At 38.2% G+C, this 20,247-nt stretch overlaps 2 long non-coding RNA genes across 2 annotated transcripts; both read left to right on the forward strand.

The window, feature by feature from the left end:
- Positions 1-829: 829 nt before the first annotated feature.
- Positions 830-3,646, forward strand: LOC136231160 (uncharacterized). The gene is made up of 3 exons (XR_010689710.1): positions 830-2,003; positions 2,779-2,888; positions 3,429-3,646. It is a non-coding gene; the product is annotated as an uncharacterized lncRNA (long non-coding RNA).
- Positions 3,647-14,113: 10,467 nt separating this feature from the next.
- On the forward strand, positions 14,114-17,563 carry LOC136228770 (uncharacterized). Its single transcript, XR_010688837.1, has 6 exons — positions 14,114-14,228; positions 15,657-15,863; positions 15,975-16,119; positions 16,198-16,419; positions 16,513-16,947; positions 17,035-17,563. It is a non-coding gene; the product is annotated as an uncharacterized lncRNA (long non-coding RNA).
- The last annotated feature ends 2,684 nt before the right edge of the window (positions 17,564-20,247 follow it).

Raw genomic sequence — 20,247 nt, forward strand, 5'->3', positions numbered from 1 at the left:
ATTTTGATGACTTATTTAATGGAGATCGCCAACAAGATGTTGGAGATATAAGTATCCATCACGATATGATAAATCATGAATGCCTGCGGAGAATTCAAAAGGGTGAAGTCAAAATGGCATTAAGTAAGATGAAGTTGAAGAAAGCAGTAGGACCTGATGGCATCCCTATTGAGATTTGGAGATGTTTGGGAGAAAGAGGAATCGAATGGTTGACGACGTTCTTCAACAAAATTTGGAGAAACAATAAGATGCCATCAGAATGGAGGAAAAGTACTTTAATCCCTTTGTATAAGAACAAAGGCGATGTCCAAGATTGTGCCAACTATCGGGGAATCAAATTAATGAGTCACACTATGAAACTTTGGGAGCGAGTGATTGAACAAAGGCTAAGGAGGACGGTGAAGATCTCGGAAAACCAGTTTGGCTTTATGCCGGGAAGATCAACTATGGAAGCCATCCATCTAATGAGACAATTAATGGAGCACTATCGAAATAAGAAGAAAGACTTGCATATGGTTTTCATTGACTTGGAGAAAGCATATGATAAGGTACCAAGGGAAGTACTTTGGTGGGCCTTGATAAGGAAAGGCATTTCGCGGAAATATATTGACATCATAAAGGACATGTATGAGGGAGTATGCACGAGTGTACGTACTAGTGTTGGGAAGACTGAAGAGTTTCCTATTACGATTGGAGTGCATCAAGGTTCCGCACTAAGCCCATTTCTTTTTGCCATCGTTATGGATGAACTAACAAGTTCACTTCAAGATGGTATACCATGGTGCATGCTGTTTGCAGATGATATTGTGTTGGTTGAGGAGACGAAAGAAGGAGTGGAGATGAAGTTGGAACTATGGAGGCAAACTCTAGAATCTAGAGGCTTTAAGTTGAGTCGAAGTAAGACAGAATATTTGGAGTGTAAGTTTAGCGGCCGTAGGAGTAGGGAGGCAGGGACAATCATCCTAGATGGGAGAGTTGTTCAGGCCTCGGATTGCTTCCGGTATTTAGGATCTATTATCCAAACGGATGGAGAAGTAGATGGAGATGTTGCTCATAGGATTAAAGCTGGTTGGTCGAAGTGGAAGAGTGCTACGGGTTTCCTTTGTGATCCCGGCATGCCTAATAGATTGAAGGGAAAATTCTACCGGACGACAATTAGACCAGCATTGTTATATGGTACGGAGTGTTGGGCAGTGAAACACTGCCACATCCATAAGATGTCGGTGGTGGAGATGCGTATGTTGAGATGGATGTGTGGTCACACGAGAAAGGACCGGGTGCGTAATGAAATAATTAGGACAAAAGTAGGGGTCACATCTATTGAGAATAAAATGAGAGAAAACCGACTAAGGTGGTTTGGCCATGTGAGACGTAGAGCGCTTGATGTGCCGGTTAGGAGAACCGAAGAGTGGCAAAGGGATGTAGTGGTGAGGGGTAGGGGAAGACCTAAGCAAACTTGGAGGAGGGTGATCGAGAGTGATATGAGTTTATTGGGAATTGAGGAAAATATGGTAGTGGATAGGACGGAGTGGAGGGAGCGAATCTGTGTCGCTGACACGACTTGATTTTCACGGTTTTATATGATGGTTCATGTTAGCCGACCCCGAATCATTTCGGGACTAAGGCTTTGTTGTTGTTGTTGTTTAAGATTGGATCATCCTCAGTTTTCTCGACGTAGACATGGGTCTGGTACTTGATCTTGTTGCTGGATCATTTACTGGAGGAACATCTGTGCTCTTCACGTATCCTCTTGATTTAGTTTGAACTAAATTGGCATACCAGGTAAATAACCGAAAGATATATCTTTGTAACACAGACATATCTTTATAACAGAGATAACAGATGTGCTCTTCACTTATCCTCTTTTTTGTCTGCTAATGTGTCTAATTGGCTTTTGGATGGTTACATTTCAGTAAGACCTACTTCCCCTATTGTGTCAGTGTGAAGAAGCTTTTGGATCACCTGGGAGCAAAAAAACCAGGTCATGGAGTTAGATACTCAGAGTTAGTATTTTCTTCTTATCATTTTGGCCTTTTTCATTCCTAGTATTCAGATGCTGTCCATTTTCTTGAGATGAATTGTTATTTTCTAGCCATGTTGAATGTATGTTGTTTATGCTTATGATTTACTGGTTCTCACTAACTTGACTCTATGATTGCACCCGGAGATATTTCGCTGGATTTATTTTGACTTGTCTTCATAGTCGAGTTCTACTTTGAGTTGTTATTTGGAAAAACATATTTTCCAACTGTTGCGGTATTTCACATTTTCTATTTGGGCCTTTTGAGGCTCTCAGGATTCCTCTATGTTATTTGAAGTCGTTTAGAACTAACATTTAGTTGAGGTGCTCATCTGAATATAATTGAGAAGTTTACAGGCCAAAATTGCATTTTGCCTTGTTATATACCAATTTCATACCATGATGTATATCTTTTGCTTTTGGGACAATGCTTTAATTTGATTTGAGAAAGTAGTGAATATGTAATTGAAAGTTGTTTTGTGTGGGCTATGAGTTTGGGTGAGGCAAAAAGAAGCTGGATGGGATAAACATTCAGTGCATACCCTTGAACAATACAAGTGATTGAATTGTTATTTTATCCTTGTAATGTGTATAATATATCCTTGTGATCATTCACTTATCATTAAATTATTATGATTTTGATGTTCTGAAGATGATGGAAGTGAGATACAATCAGTTTTGGCTTAGTGGACTATTATATTTCATACAAGGAACCTTTTGATTCTATTAAAAAATGAAAGCTTATTGTCATTTGTCAGCTCCATTGCTCTACGGGGTCTTCCCTTATGCCGGTTTGAAGTTTTACTTCTACGAGGAGATGAAACACCACGTTCCAGAGGAGCACAAGGAAGACATTACGTTAAAACTGGTACACAGATCAGTTGCTTGTTTGCTTGGTCTAAACTTTTAGGCTACCATTACATATTTGTCTTTATGGTTATTGAAATTTGGGATATGTTTATGAGTTATATTATGTAGTTTATTTTATTATATTCTATGTATTATAAAATGTTATTGGATAAGTTGTGATGTAATATAATGAATTTCTGAGGTCCATTCAGTTATTGGCAGACACCCCCAAAGCTAGATGATTATTTTTTAGAAAAGAGAATTCCAAGTTCAGAAATCTTCAAGAATTGCATTCTTGTCCTTATTGACTTGAACCCATAGTTGCTAAGCATGTACTTGAGTACCATGATTTTGAGGTTATGACTTAAGTGAATTTTCCCTCAGAATAAACTCCTTAACTAAGTTGATTCGTATGTCCCTAAGTTAGAATTTGTATCTAAAAGTGGTGTATTTTGAACGCTTAGTAGCAATGATGAATAATTAATTTGTACATATAGAATTTCCTTTTCTTTTTCTCTTATATCTATGCCCTAATTGTTGTATGTTTACATTTGTACAGTGATTAGGTAATTTTGTGTGGTTCAGTTCGAGAGTTCTTCTGAGATGGGATTTGGAACAATTTTGTTGAAGTGGCTTTATAGACGTGATGAAGATTGACTATACTTTGTTTTGCTATGTTAGAAAGAATAAGAACCAATATTTTGATTCATAGTTACGCAGTTCTATTCTCAATTTTGTTAAAAAGATAAATTGGTTTATATTTTATTGAATTTATGTTTAAATTACAACAACAACAACAAAGCCTTAGTCCCGAAATGATTCGGGGTCGGCTAACATGAACCATCATATAAAACCGTGAAAATCAAGTCGTGTCAGCGACACAGATTCGCTCCCTCCATTCCGTCCTATCCACTACCATATTTTCCTCAATTCCCAATAAACTCATATCACTCTCGATCACCCTCCTCCAAGTTTGCTTAGGTCTTCCCCTACCCCTCACCACTACATCCCTTTGCCACTCTTCGGTTCTCCTAACCGGCGCATCAAGCGCTCTACGTCTCACATGGCCAAACCACCTTAGTCGGTTTCTCTCATTTTATTCTCAATAGATGTGACCCCTACTTTTGTCCTAATTATTTCATTACGCACCCGGTCCTTTCTCGTGTGACCACACATCCATCTCAACATACGCATCTCCGCCACCGACATCTTATGGATGTGGCAGTGTTTCACTGCCCAACACTCCGTACCATATGACAATGCTGGTCTAATTGCCGTCCGGTAGAATTTTCCCTTCAATCTATTAGGCATGCCGGGATCACAAAGGAAACCCGTAGCACTCTTCCACTTCGACCAACCAGCTTTAATCCTATGAGCAACATCTCCATCTACTTTTCCATCCGTTTGGATAATAGATCCTAAATACCGGAAGCAATCCGAGGCCTGAACAACTCTCCCATCTAGGATGATTGTCCCTGCCTCCCTACTCCTACGGCCGCCAAACTTACACTCCAAATATTCTGTCTTACTTCGACTCAACTTAAAGCCTCTAGATTTTAGAGTTTGCCTCCATAGTTCCAACTTCATCTCCACTCCTTCTTTCGTCTCCTCAACCAACACAATATCATATGCAAACAGCATGCACCATGGTATACCATCTTGAAGTGAACTTGTTAGTTCATCCATAACGATGGCAAAAAGAAATGGGCTTAGTGCGGAACCTTGATGCACTCCAATCGTAATAGGAAACTCTTCAGTCTTCCCAACACTAGTACGTACACTCGTGTATACTCCCTCATACATGTCCTTTATGATGTCAATATATTTCCGCGAAATGCCTTTCCTTATCAAGGCCCACCAAAGTACTTCCCTTGGTACCTTATCATATGCTTTCTCCAAGTCAATGAAAACCATATGCAAGTCTTTCTTCTTATTTCGATAGTGCTTCATTAATTGTCTCATTAGATGGATGGCTTCCATAGTTGATCTTCCCGGCATAAAGCCAAACTGGTTTTCCGAGATCTTCACCGTCCTCCTTAGCCTTTGTTCAATCACTCGCTCCCAAAGTTTTATAGTGTGACTCATTAATTTGATTCCCCGATAGTTGGCACAATCTTGGACATCGCCTTTGTTCTTATACAAAGGGATTAAAGTACTTTTCCTCCATTCTGATGGCATCTTATTGTTTCTCCAAATTTTGTTGAAGAACGTCGTCAACCATTCGATTCCTCTTTCTCCCAAACATCTCCAAATCTCAATAGGGATGCCATCAGGTACTACTGCTTTCTTCAACTTCATCTTACTTAATGCCATTTTGACTTCACCCTTTTGAATTCTCCGCAGGCATTCATGATTTATCATATCGTGATGGATACTTATATCTCCAACATCTTGTTGGCGATCTCCATTAAATAAGTCATCAAAATAGGACCTCCATCGTTCCTTGATATCCTTATCTCCAACTAGGACTTTCTGGTCCACATCCTTCACACATTTAACTTTTCCGAGATCTCGCGTCTTCCTATCTCTCATCCGAGCAATTCTATATATGTCTCTTTCCCCTTCTTTCGTATCCAATCTTGTATACAGATCCCGATTCACCTTTGCTCTAGCATCTCGTATGACCTTCTTTACTTCCCTTTTAGCCTCTTTGTATTTTTCGTAGTTCTCGTCACTCCTACATTTCCCCAATAGTTTATAGGATTCTCTCTTACTCTTTACTGCTTGTCGTACTTCTTCTGTCCACCAAGATGTGTCCTTACCCGGTGGCATGCTACCTTTAGATTCCCCTAGAACTTCCTTCGCTACTTCCCTTATACTATGCTCCATCTTATTCCATATCGAATCTATATCTGAATCCATATTGCAAGTCCAAATATCTTTTTTGGTCATCTCATCCACAAATTTTTGTTGATTCTCCCCTTGCAATTTCCACCACTTAATCTTAGTCTCTACTTGAGGTGTTTGTTTTCTTATACATTTCCTACTTCGAAAATCTAGCACCACTACTCTATGTTGGGTTGTCGTACTCTCACCAGGGATCACCTTACAATCAATATAACTCTTTCTCCAAGCACTCCTTACTAAGAAGAAGTCAATTTGGCTCGCATTACCGCCACTCCGATAAGTCACTAAGTGGGATGTTCTCTTCATAAACCATGTGTTCATGATACTCAAGTCATAGGCTGATGCGAATTCCAAAATATCATTTCCTGCTTCATTCTTATCTCCAAAACCATACCCTCCATGAACACTCTCAAACCCATCTCGCTTCGGGGCGACGACCTAACAACCCTTGCACATTTATCACTACACCCGGGTCTAGGAAGTGCAGCGCGTCGCTGAGTAGGGAACGCCCCAACGGTATTTATATTATGGTTCATGTCATAAGATGTGACTAAGTTTTACGCTGGCCGCCACAAACCTACCGCAACCCTCCTCCTTTGTCCGGGCTTGGGACCGGCTGTAAAGGCCACCAAGTGACCCTCACAGGCGGAGTTATAAATTACTACATTTGTATTTTATTGTATTAAATATTTAGTTATAAATTTCCTTTTTAATGAAATTACATATATAAATAACGACAATCTATCCACTCATTAAAATACTACAAAAACGATGGTAGAGTACACAAATAACAATCGCCTATTTACTTACAAGAATATGCAAATTATGATGGTACATTCACTTGTTAAAACTTCATAATGAGTAGAATGCACAAATAACGACAGTATATTGACTCATTAATATGATATAATAGTGACAGTATAATAAGTTAATCATGACGGTAAGTACAGTCCTAATTTTTGTGCAGTAACCAAGGTTTATCACTGGTTGTTATTTGTTTTTCAACGACTGGATCACGTATACCGTCGTTAATATTTTTAACCTCAAAAGTTTTATCGAGGGGCCACGACGGTATATACTCTTGTTATAAGTTAATAACAACGGTATTTACATCTACCGTTGTTATTAACTTATAACGAGAGTATATGCCGTCGTGGCCCCTCATTAAAACCTTTGAGGTTAAAAGTATTAACGACGGTATACGTGGTCCGGTCGTTGAAAACAAACAACCACCGATGATAAACCTTCGTTACTGCAAAAAAAATAGGACTGTACTTACCGTCATGATTAACTTATTATACTTTTTAACAAGTGAATGTACCATCATAATTTGCATATTCTACCGCCTGCTTGGAATTCCAATTCTTCCTTTGTTCGTAAGATAATCCCGTACCTGCAAAATACGACTACAAACACCGAAGTCACTTGATGTTTTATTTTTCTGAAATTAGTCCAAAATTAAAGAAAATTTATTAAAAGTACAAGTTTTATTTTTACTTTATTATCTATTCGAAAACTTAATTCTTAGCTCAAAATAAACCGTAAATCACGCTAAAAGATAGGGACAAAATGTCACTATCAACCTCCTCGGATTTTAAAGTTTTACTTGTCCTCAAGTAAAGAAAGCCGAAGGGTAAGGGATTGAGACAATTAAGAAGCAAACCTCCGATTCGTTTAACCAAGTGCGTGATTCAAAACCACTATTTTACGAAAAGTTTTCAATGAGCACTTATGTAAGCAGACGAGTGACCATAACTTATTCGAAACCTCCACAATCAAACTTAATAGGCAATATTAACGGGGATTGGTTATTCTTTGAGAACTTAATTGTACCTCACCAAGATATTTCACTCTTATCACTCAATTTTCGGTGGGTAGGTGTTTTATTCGCTCTTCTTTGTACTTACTCAAAGCCACACCGAGTTTGCATGTTTATCCGAGTTTCTCCACCTATATTTTAGTTGGACAATATTAAAAATGAACCCAGATGGGGGTTGTAATGTAGGTGGGCTTATTTAGTGGTGAGGGGTTAATTTTAGGAACTCGAGTCCGAATACCGACTTTGGTGATTGCATCATCTTTTTATGATTCTTCTAGCAAATACGAAAGATAGGTTTTGAAATTGCTCGAGTGGAGCTTGAGAATGCCTATTTTACTCTCTATTTTTGCTTGATTTTTATTGTTCCTTTCTTTCTATCCGAGAATGGCACAAAAACGATTTCAAAGATTACTTGTGCTTTCTTGCTAGAGACTTGACTTGTTTCGGGTCTTTTTGATGCATTTGATTTTAGTATTCGAACAAGAGGAAAAAGGGTTGTGTGTTAGCAAAGAAGTCGGTAGGCTCGAGGGGGCTTCCTAAAGAAAATAATTAAGAAAGAATTAGCATAAGTGAGTTCGTTTTATCATATATTGTCCTTTTTACCGAATCAAATGTACTTAACTCAGTATTTAATGCAAATTCTATGAATTGAGTGAAGCAAAAGCCCTCATAATTTTGTGAAGAAAAATAGAGTTCTCGTGCGAACTCTTTTAGGCTCAAAATACCTCACATTGATTTTGGGTTTAATTGTGTAGTTTCAAGTTCTCGTAAAATTTCAAAAATCCCGTTTATATTGCCTTTTTTAATTTCACTGTGGAGATAAGTCGTGGGTTTGGACTCGTTGCTTTTGTTAAGTGCAAACCTCGACTATGCATAAACTTCCTAGCTTCGGAATCAAGACCTAAACTTCTTAATTAGATCGATCCTTTGTAATTGAACATCTTTGATTTTAAGGACAAATAACGAAACTATTAATTTATTTTCGAGGGAGGTGACGTATCAGATGAATTGTTGAACTAATTATTTAGATTAATTATTTAGTTTTATTCCTTTTTTATTTTTGTTTTTGTTTTTTTTGTTTCGATTTTTAATATACACGTTTTTAAGTGGTGCCACGTGGGGCTTGGTTTGAGCTACGCTCCGGTGGCATGCCTTAAAAACGGCCAAAACTTCTAGAAACTGGTTTACGCGGGCCTTGGCCAAAGGCATGCTCCACGTAAACCAAGAATTAGGTAAGTTATTGAGCCAGAGTCTAGTTCACGTGGGGCTTGCCCCAAGGCACGCTCCGAGTGAACCAGATTTTATTACTCGGAACACAAAAATTAAACGTTGAAAAGGTACGAAAACAAACTAAAGCATGAAAAGATAGAAAAATGAACTCAAAGAAAACGATATATTGATATAAACATATAAACAAAAAAATAAAAACAAAGGTAAAGTGCAAAACGAACTACTAGTGCGGGGTTGCACGGCCCGCCGCGTGACAAACTAGACGTTAATTCCAAAAACGTCTTAAACTAAAAGCACAAAAACAGAAAAATAAAAACATGAAAACACAAAATAAAGAAAACTATTGTTGAGGCGGATGCGGAGGCCAATCGATGTGGAAATGGGTGCAAAATGCATTAGTGAAGGAATCGAAGTTGGCCCGGTCCCTTTGGCGTTGGGCTTCTATATTGTCGAAGCGGGTGGCGAATGAGGCTTGATCCATGAGGCGATGGGCCTCAAGAGTGTCAAATCGAGCATTCATGGTAGCCCGATCTTGGCGTTGGTTGCCTTCTAAAATATCCAACCGAGCATGAATCGATTGGAAGTCGGGGTTGGTGGAGAAAGAAGGTCCACCGGGGACATCCCCCAAATCATCGAAATCAAATTCTGAATCCCATTCCCCCGCCTCTTGTTGTTGGCCGGCACCCGATCTCTCACCCGGACCGAAAGGAGGATGGTGCAGGGATTTGAAAGCATTACGGTCAAGGGGGGCATGGAGCATAGTAATTGAGGGTGGAAAGAAAAGCGTTGCCTAAAGTAGCGGAGGCGAAGATGGTGACCAAATGCCCCAAACCCAAACCGACACGCTTTTTGCTATTCATTTGAACGAGAGCGGACTCGACAAGCATGGACAAGTTGATGGCGAGTCCGTTCTCGCAACAGCAAAGGGCAAGGAGCTCGTGTTTGTTAACTTTGTTGGCTTCGGCCTTGCCCAAGAAATAATAGTTGAGGAATTTGTGGAGGAGTTGGAGGATGAGGTTGTGGATGCGACCCGAGTGGAGGTTGGAGATGTCAAAGTGGTCTGAACCCGTGATAGATTTCCAAAAGTCGTGAGCGGCGACTTCGACTGGCCATTCGGTGACCCCGACATCCGCTTGGAGGGTGAAATTAGTACGGATCCAGGCGATGTTAATGGAGTGAGGTTGGTTGAGAAGGCGGAAGGCAAGAACGTGGTTGTCTTGGAGACCGGTGCCGGTGAGGGTGGTGAAGAATTCATGCACCAAAGAGGGGTACACGAGATGACGGGCATAGAAGTCATCGTGACATCCAAGGGCCCGAAGGCAGTCCTCGAAGTCAAGACCAATGTTGTGGTGGTCGAGGGCGTTGATGTTGAAAATAGGAAAGGGAATGACGGGGGGAAGCGGTGACATTTTGGTAGTGTCGCCCCTCCGCTTCGGTGAGAATGTAGAATGGGGCTCAAAATTAGGTTGTGAGAGGGGGAATTTCGTCGGTGCTTAGGGGTGGTGATGGTGTTTGGTTGGAGCGGGAAGAGCGGACACGAGGTTGGCGTTGTTGGACACGTTCATCGACGGATCGTTTGCGACGAGTCATGGTGAGAAACAATGTTGTAAGTGAGGGTGAATGGAGTAGTGTAGGGGAGAAGGAAGGATGAATAGTTGGTTTTAAATAGGGAAAAGAGGGGGAAAATCCAAAGACAGTTCGGATTCCCAGGAGCACGCAGAGATTGGCGGGGCCATGCTCCGCGTGTTTGTGTCTCTGACTACAAAATAGTCGAATGAGATCACGGCACGTGGAGCTTTCCAGAAGGCACGCCCCGCGTGCTTTGGTCTCTGGTCCAAAAATGCACAAAAGAGGGACGGCACGCGAGGCTTGCCAAAGGGCACGTTCCGCGTGCCTAAGACTACAGGCAACAGATTATTGTGGAAATTGAAGAGTTTTTTTTTAGTTTTTATTAATGTATTTAATTTTTTTTTGGGGGGGGGGGTTTGAAGCTTACTTAATGAAAGGAATTGAATTTGAAAATTAATGAGGAATTAATGTATGGTTAAAGGGAAAATTAATAGATTTGAATTTTGAATTTTGGAGATTTAATTGGTGAAAAGAGAGGTGGAGTTGAAAAGTGGGAAAGATTAATGGGAAAGAGAGAGGAGTGATATGAGTGGTGGAAGAAGGAGGTGAGTGATTGAGTGTGGTAGTGGAGAAAGGAGGGAAGAAAAAGGCTGCCATGGGGAGTTGCAGTTCGCAACTCCCCCAGGCCACACGGGGCGTAGTATGGGGGCGCGCCCCGCGTGCCTTGTAGCCAATTTATTTCACAATTTATTAGTTTGAACGTACAGGTCTATTGGAACACGAGGCGTAATTGGGGGCACGCCCTGCGTGAAGTGCATTTTAGCACATTTTTCAGGCATAGACTTATTCACGCAGGGCTTGCCCATAGGCGCGCTCCGCATGGAGTTTGGATTTTAAGAGGGATTTGTTTTTCTTTTGTTGATTTTTTTATTAGTCACGAATGAGAGTGTAAATAAAATGACGACACGAGATAGAAATGATATTTGAAGATAAAACATGAAAGTTGAAAATTTATACTCGAAAAATAAAAGCGTATATAGTACATATGAACAAAGGTTCGAGAAGTGAAAATCGGTGCTACGTTTATAGTCGGAGTAGCTCGACTTTCTCAATGGGTGTGATTATTGCAGGATGTCCGTATTAGAACCTGACGGATCCAAACCCTTACCATTAAGGAGAGTTACCACTTGCCCGGATTCTCTATTTTTAGCCCGCGGGTTTCAGAATGGTGGGGGCGATAATTCCATTGCGATTTTGTGGCCTATGGGGAGCTAGAATCTCCATCATTGTCCTTGTGTCGTTGCCTCCTCCATTTCGGATGTTGTTCACTGGTGGGTTGGGTTGGTTGGTTTCGTTGTTGACGTTGGCCATCTTTTCTCTCCGGATCCTACAAAGAGTACGTTCTATTTCAAGATCAACAGGAATAAAAGTATTACTCCGAGATCGGGTGAGCATAAACTAACGAAAGCAAATAAAGAAGAAAATATGAACAAGAAAGAATGTTGTTAGTATATAAACAATTTATACAAAAAGAATGCTTAGATTAACAATAAAACGTTTTGGTCTAATATGGCAAGAAAATATAAATCCCTGGCAACGGTGCCAAAAACTTGATGTGCGCAGATCTAGTAGAGCGGTGAACTGTTGTGTGTGTGCTACGGTTATGATCTTTCTAGGTGCTTTAATTCTACTAGACTCTATGTAGGGGCAAGTGTACCTTGTCGTATTAAGTAATAAATCTGGTTAAGACCGGGTATCGAATCCGCGGGATTTATAACCACAAGTATTAAACTACTCGATTCTATTCGTTATCTAAGCGATGGATACTTTAGTTTGGTTTGGGTGACAACTACAAACTACTCCTAAACTATGGTGAGACGGATTTATATAACTCAAACTCTAAAAAAGTGATACGGGTGACGATAAGTTATAATATATAAGAAACAATAATTCCGAACATATACGAATGATAATTTGCTCTTGCAAAGATGACTATATGTAGACCGACCGACCCGTGAAGTGCTTAGATTATGTGGTTCCTCCTAAAGGCGCATCTCATGCGAAGGATCAGAAACTAAGGCCCGTAAGTTCCGTGACTTGTCAATTCCTACGGTTTCTGGGTTGTCAATTCCGGTAAGGCGACTCTTATATGACTCCCAAAAGGTTTCGGAATTCACATCCCCCTACACAATAATCAATTACCAATATCAAAATAAACAATAAATATCAACACATATAGAGAAACAGAAATTGCAAATCATATATTATAAATGTGGAATGCGTAAATGCAGAATACAACCAAGCCTAGTACATAGGAAGAGTGCAAGCTAATTAGCAAGTATGAAGGGAAAAATAATCGGCTCTTGGAACTAGCTAACCGGACTCAAGGCCGTCTCGTAGGACTTGGAACTGTGTTTTTTTTTTTACAACAAGAGGTCTGTGCTAAAAGTCGTTAGCAAACAGAGGCAAAATTGACTAACGGTGTTAAAATTGAAAGAGAAACGAGTTAATTTGGTCCTTATATTTATTTATTTCATAAATTAACCCCTTTTAATTATCTAGTTATCACACGTAAACCCAAAAATACCATTTTTTTTATTTTTGATATTTATTTTTGATTTTAGGGTTTATTTGTGATAATTAGATAATTAGGAGAGTTAATTTATGAAATAAATAAATATAATGACCAAATTAACTCTTTTCTCTTTGAATTTTAACAACGTTAGTCAATTTTAACTCTGTTTGCTAACGGCTTTTAGCACAGACCTCTTCTTGTAAAAAAAAAAACACAGGCTTTTTTTTGTACTTATATCCCTTAAATTTATATTTATATGAAGTTTTATTTTTTCCTATTTAGTGAAGTGTTGTATTTCCTATTTTTATTTAAGGTATGTTGTATTTCCTATTCTTATTTAAAGTAGTTTAGAATTATTAGAGTGATTTACAGTAGGTTATATTTCCTATTCTTATTATTAGAGTGATTTACAGTAGTTTAGAATTATTAGAGTGATTTACAGTAGAATTATTTAGAATTATTAGGGTGATGATTTGTTAGGTCAGCTGTAATTTCCTTGTCCCGTTTCCTGTAATCAATTGATTATGCAATTGATTACAGGCAACCATGAAGATTTCTTCTTCATGGTTGCCTGTAATGATGACATCGTCGACATAGACGAGTAGTACTGTAATGAACTGTTTGACTTTCTTGATGAACAAAGAAGGATCTGCATTTGATTGCATGAATCCCATGGACACAATGGTGGTAGTGAGCTTGGTGTTCCATTGCCGGCCTGCCTGACGAAGCCCATACAACAATTTATTTAGTTTGCATACCTGATGTGGGGAGGTTCTGTCCATGCCAAGCAGCAGTGTCATGTAGACGTCTTCATGCAGCTCTCCATGAAGGTAGGCATTGTCTATATCTGGTTGTTGTATGCTCCATTACTTTGCTACCGCTATTGTAAGCAACATTCTAACTGTGGTGAACTTTGCTACAGGTGCGAAGGTGGCAAGGAAGTCCACTCCCTCCTGTTGAGTGTATCCTTTTGCTACGAGCCTCACCTTGAACCTCGATATGCTGTCGTCTTCCTTATGCTTGATCTTATATACCCACCAGCAACCAATGTGTTTCTTGCCCTCAGGAAAGGTCACTACCTCCCAAGTTTGGTTTGATTCTAGTGCCGCAAACTCCTCATTCATGGCTTGTATCCAATTGGTGTCTAATCTGGCTTGTTTGTATGAACCAGGTTCAGTATGGCATGTGATATTGAGGGCAAAGACTTTCTTCTTTGGGGATAACTTGTTGTAAGAGAGGTGCATGTCTACAGAACGCAGTGAATTTGCAAGTTTGGGCAAGGAGTGTCCCTGCATCAGGGCTACATGGTAGTCCTGAAGGTATGTAGGCATTCTTCTCGTCCTAACTGGTCTCTGGTTTTCCTGCTCTTGATGTGTGTCTATTGCGATGATATATATGTTGTTGTCTATTGGATCATCTTCATCTACATTTTTTTGGATATATCTCTATTGGATGTGTATGTGTGAATTTTGTGTCTTCTTTATCTTCTGGTATTGCCCTGTTTAGAAGTTCTAGTTCATTTTCGTTGTAGAATGATGCATCCATCCCATTATTTGTTTTTGAAAAGAGAAAATGTTGCTCAAAAAAATTCACATTCCTGGAAAAGAAAATGGCATTAGTGTGTAAGTTCAATAACTTAAAACATTTTGTGCCTTTTCTGTATCCTAAGAAAACACGGCTTGTGGCCCTATCTATGAATTTCGTCTTGTGTCTGTCTAAAGTTGAGGCGTATGCTAGGCATCCGAAGGTTTTGATTTCTTCAAGGTCGATCGTATTTTTCTCTATAGATGTGTTCATACGGAGTCTGTTGTTGTATTAGTGTGGATGGCAGCCTGTATATCAAATAGGCTGCATGGCTGACTACCTATGCATAATAGGTCTTAGAAAATGAGCTTTGTACCATCAATGCCCTGGTGGTATTCATGATATCCAAGTGCTTTCTTTCAACTCGGCCATTCTATTGAGGCGTTTCAGTGCATGAAGTTTGGTGTGCAATTACGTCGTTGTGATAGAAATCTCATCATGAATTTTGGGCCATTATATGACCTTATGCTTTTCACTTCTCTATTGAATTGCCCGCTTACGTGAATGCAAAAGTGTTGTAAAGTCTGCCTTGCTTCCCCTTTATCATGTAACATAGCCACCCATATGTTCCTACTGTAGTCATCCAGTATGGTTATAAAATAATGTTTGTCTGAATGTGACTCTTTAACCGGTCCCCATATGTCTACATGTATTAAGTTGAAGGGTTTTTTTGCTATGCTGCTACTTGTTGAAAAAGGATGTTTCTTTTGTTTAGCTCTTTGACAAATGTCACAAGGCATTTCTTTAATTGACTTAAAATCATTTTATGGTAGACCTATGGCCCTTAATCGCTCATAAGAGGGATGTCCGAAGCGTGAGTGCCAAACATTGTCTTTGATTGAAAACAAACAAATAGAACTACTACTAGCTATCTCTGGTAATGGAGATTCGAGATAGTATAGCCCTTCTCGTTACTTAGCCCAGCCAATCTTCTTCCAATTCTTTGTACATGTATTGTACATGTTGAACTAGTGATGAGAATGCACACTTCATTTGACTCTAAAAGCTTGCTAGTTGAAATCAAATTATAGTCAAAATTTGGGATGCATATGACTCGATGTAGGACCATCTTAGGACTTAAAACAACTATGCCTATATGTTCTGCTTTTACTTTCTCTCCATTCGACAAACTAACCCAATAGTTATCTATTTTGTGATGCAAGCTATAAAACCCAACGTTGCAAACTATGTGGTCTGTGGATCTGGTATCGATAATCCATCGAGAGTTTGCTAATTTATTGGGGAGAGGGTTAGAAGCATTACCAGAATTAGTGTCTTTAGCGAAGGTGTTGATACTGTTGGTCGAAGTCGACACCTTTCCTTGACTGTTGTGTGGTAGAAGTGCAACTAATTTCTGGTATTGATCTTTGGTAAGCACAAACTGCTCCCTGTCATTTTAAGCATTTTCTTATTCTCCCGAGTCCCCTTCTTCTCTTCCTTGATTCGTGGTAACATTGGCTTTTGGCTGTGCTGTTTTGTAGTTATTGTTCTTGCCTCTGTTGCTATAGCTTGGAGGATAGCCATGCTTCTTGAAGCAAATGTCCTCGGTGTGACCAGTATTGCCACAAAAAACGAGGAACTTTTGTTGTTGTTAGCCTTGCGATTAAAGTTCATGTTGTTGCCTCGGTAACCATTTTGCTTGTTTTGATAATTTGTGAATCCAGCAAATGGCGTATTCTCACTTGATTCATTTTGTCTTGCAAGTCCTAGGCCTATTTGCCTCTCGTGTTGGATGGACAAGGCAAAGACCTTGTTCAACGATGGCAATGGCTCAATAAGCAGTATTTGTGAGCAAATGGTTGAGTAAGCTTCATTCAACCCTTGAAGGAAGGTCATTACTTGGTCAGAGTCTTGTTGGTCACGTAATACTGTGAAAGCACTACAGCTGCAAGCGGGCCTACATGAGCATTTAGGCATGGGTCTGAGGTTAGTAAGTTCATCGTATAAAATTTTGAGATTCGTGTAATATTCTGTTACACTACCATTCCCCTACTTTAAACCGTGCGTCTCTGTTCTCAGTTCAAGGATCCTTAACGAGTCTACATGGGCAATCTCTCCTTCAGGTCTGCCCAAACCTTTTCAGCCTTATCTATCCACATGACACTTCGTGCTATCGATGGGGAGAGAGCATGGTGGATCCAGGACATCACCATGTTGTTGCAGCGCTCCCATTGGTTGTAAATATTATTATCGACGGTGGGAGTTGTGATGGTTCCGTCCACAAAGGAATACTTGTTCTTAGACATCAGTGCCACCTTCACCGATCGAGCCCATTGGTGATAGTTGGGTCCAGTAAGGACATAAGAAACGAGTGCCAAAGACGGGGTCTCATTTTGCAAGAGATGATACGGGCTGCTTGTACTGATAATAGGGACAACCATTAAAGCTTGATGATTAAAGCTTCAAAAGAAAGAGCAGAGTGTATTGCTCTGATACCATAAAAATGTGAATGAGGTAAAAGGATAAAAAACACTTTTACTATATTTTTATTCTCATTAAAAGATAAATTATTATAGCTTACATATTTATATATCTTCATAGGTTTGCTCTCCAAACAATACCACTACATTAAGGAATAAAAAAGGACAAAAGGACCAGGATACTTGGAGCAATATGGTGCTTTGTTTTTAGGGTTTGTTATGAATGGTGTTGATTGAATATGGCTGTGATTGTGTAGAGTGTGGTGCACCATAGCAGAGCTGCCAAGCTTCTGGAATGTGCTAAATGATAGTTGGACAAAAATGCCCCTCACAGTGAGAAATGACCGAATTAGCCTTAGTAATCCAAAGGTCTAATTCGATTAAGTTAAGAAGCCTAAAAGGCTTTTGTTTGCTTTACTTGTACTTCATCCCAAAGACTTTCTCTGTTCTTCTCTTCTTTCTTTTCAAAAGAACATTTCTTCTTACATGCATTTCTTCTTTATTTGTGTGATAGTTTCATTAACATCATTAAGCCTTTTGGACAAGATATCTTGTCCGGGGACCATGGGAGGAAGGATGAAGATAGAAGCATCGTGGTGAAGCAATGGATGGTTATATATGAAGGAAGGTGAATACGTGCAAGAGGCAGAGTTTTGGCAGATGACCCAAGGAGATAGATTTGTAGGGATTTGAGGCAGAGAGGGAACTGCACGACATACAAAATATATAATTAAAAATAAAATCTTAGACAAAAAAAAACAAGTGTATTCAAATTAGAAAAAAAAATACAGTTACTTTTTAGCGATACGAAATCCAACTTTAAAAAATATAGACGTTTTTTTCCAAATCTATAGTTAAATTTTTAAAAATCCTAATAAAAAAATTAAGAGTTTCATTAGTAATAATAAAAAGCAGCAAAAATAGAAAAGACGTGGTTGAATTTCTAAATATAAGACATTACTGAAAAGTGTCTTGAAATTAAAAAATATTAGGACATTTTTTATCTACACAAAATCTAAATCGTCTTTAACTTATTAAAATACCAACATTTTTTTTCCAAATGTGTAGTCAAGTTACCAACAAAACAAATTAAGAGCGTTGTTATGTGATTATAAAAGGCGACACAAATTCAAAAGCATGGTTGCATTTTTAAATACGGGGATAACCAATAAAAACAAATTCAAATGAAAAAAAATATTAGGACACTTTTTTACGACACAAATTCTAAACCATCTTTACCTTTTAAAAAGAATCGATGCTTTTTTTAAAAGCGTAGTTAATATTTTAAAAATAAAGTCGAATAATATAAAGCGTCGTTACGTAACAGCAAAAGCCGACACAAATACAAAAATATGGCTAAATTTAAAAGTATAGAGTCACATGATAAAAAAAAACGTCGCTAAAAATATGTTGTAATAGAATTTTCTTTGTAGTGTTTTTACTTTGTTCAATTTGGAATAAAAAAACAAGAGCCTAATTTTTAATAAAGATAATACTTCTGGTTTAGTTAATTTTTCAGTAAAAGCTTTGTATAGATCTGCGCCAAAAATACAGTAAAAAAAGGCATGTACTAACAGATTTTGTTCATTGTATTTTTTATTGACGGTTTTTTATAACCGTTGCCAAAGTGTTGTAATTGCCACTGTTGCTACATTACCAACGACTATTCTCAGGAGTCGATTAACTATACTAATTTACAACCACTTGCAAGAAAAGTGTTATAACTGGCAATTCGTCGGTAATTCGTAAAGCTTCATAATTTTCCCGACGTACTCGATTTGTTCGTTAATAATTTTTAAAATTATTTGTTGTTGTTTATATTTTTACCGACGAAACTAAATTTCTAGTCGATTATAAAAAAATTGAACTTTTAAAATATAATGTCAATTTTTTTTTTGTCATTGGTAGCAAACATATTATAACCATATATTGTCATTCAAAAACTATAAGTACAATCAATAACTATGCGCTCATTTTGGCAATAATATTGTAAAAAAAATATAACTAAATTTAACAATCTCATTACTATAATTATAAGTACATGTTCAATAATGCAATTAGAAATCAACCCCAATTTATTTGTTAAAGAAAGTCTACTACTCAAAGTGACCATAATCACACAGCAACTTTGACACATCGAAATAGGGTCCAAAAACCTCAGAAATCTGAAACCCTGATTTAACTCGTTAGAGTTTTTTGACGGATTTTTTCCATCCCAAACTACAAATTCAAGTGCCCAACCAAATTTGATTTTGGATTTTGACCCTACTATATATCTACGGGATTAATTAGTAAAGAATAAATGGACAAAATGGACACGAGGCCTAATTAATATACATGTTTTGGTTTTTTCGGATGCTTTTTCAAATTTTGGTTATTTATTAAGTGAATTTGGCTGCTCTAACCTAAGTGATGAGCTTATTATATTTTTCAACCATTAATATTATTTAGATAAAAAAAACTAAAGCTAATAGTTGAAATTCACAAATTAGATCCAAAAAAGGGACCCACAGCCAGGGGGGAATCCAGCATGGGGGCAGTGGGGGCAGTTGCCCCCACTGACATTTGTAGTTTTTTTAAAATCCAGATATTAATTTTGAAGTTTTAGAGCTTTGCCCCCTTCATTGGAGGTTTAGGGTTTACTGGTTTTTATAATTGAGGATGAAGAATGGTTTTAAATTTAATATTATATTTTTATTTTTTTTAATTCTGTTTTAAAGCAAAACAACGCTGTTTTATTTAATTAGAACTATGTCATTTTATTTACAACAAAAAAAAATTTAAATGTAAAATTAAATAGGTCCTGAAACAAACCATCGTTCTCTATTAATCTCTTTAGTTCTTCTTCCTCAATTCCTATTTCTTCTTAAGCCTAAATTGAAATCCCTAATCTTAAGTAAGATTAAATCAAAATCGACAGCCAATCCCTCCGTAATTGCATCGTTGGTCCAGCACTCCATCTTTGATCTTTGCCTCTCTACTTTGGTTTTTTTTGCTCCTACTTGAATTTTGATTTGATATTTCTGCTACTATTTTACTTGAACTTGAGCTTCTGTCCTTGGTTTTCTACAATTATTAGTTTTTGGATAAAAATTATTTTAGTCGTATTATTTGTCCCATGGGAGAGAAATCCTGGATTCGCCCCTGCCCACAGTGAGGGTGTGGGTTTTCACTGTTGGCCCGTATATAATAAAAATAAGGTCCAGAAACCCTAGAAATCTAAAACCCTAATTTGGCTTGTGACAGTTTTTTTAGCAGACCTTTTCCATCTCAAACTACAAATTCATGTGCCCCACAATATTTGGGTTTGGATACGATTGACCCTACAATATAT

Source organism: Euphorbia lathyris, chromosome 5 (genome assembly GCF_963576675.1).
Source record: "Euphorbia lathyris chromosome 5, ddEupLath1.1, whole genome shotgun sequence".
Lineage (NCBI taxonomy): Eukaryota > Viridiplantae > Streptophyta > Magnoliopsida > Malpighiales > Euphorbiaceae > Euphorbia > Euphorbia lathyris.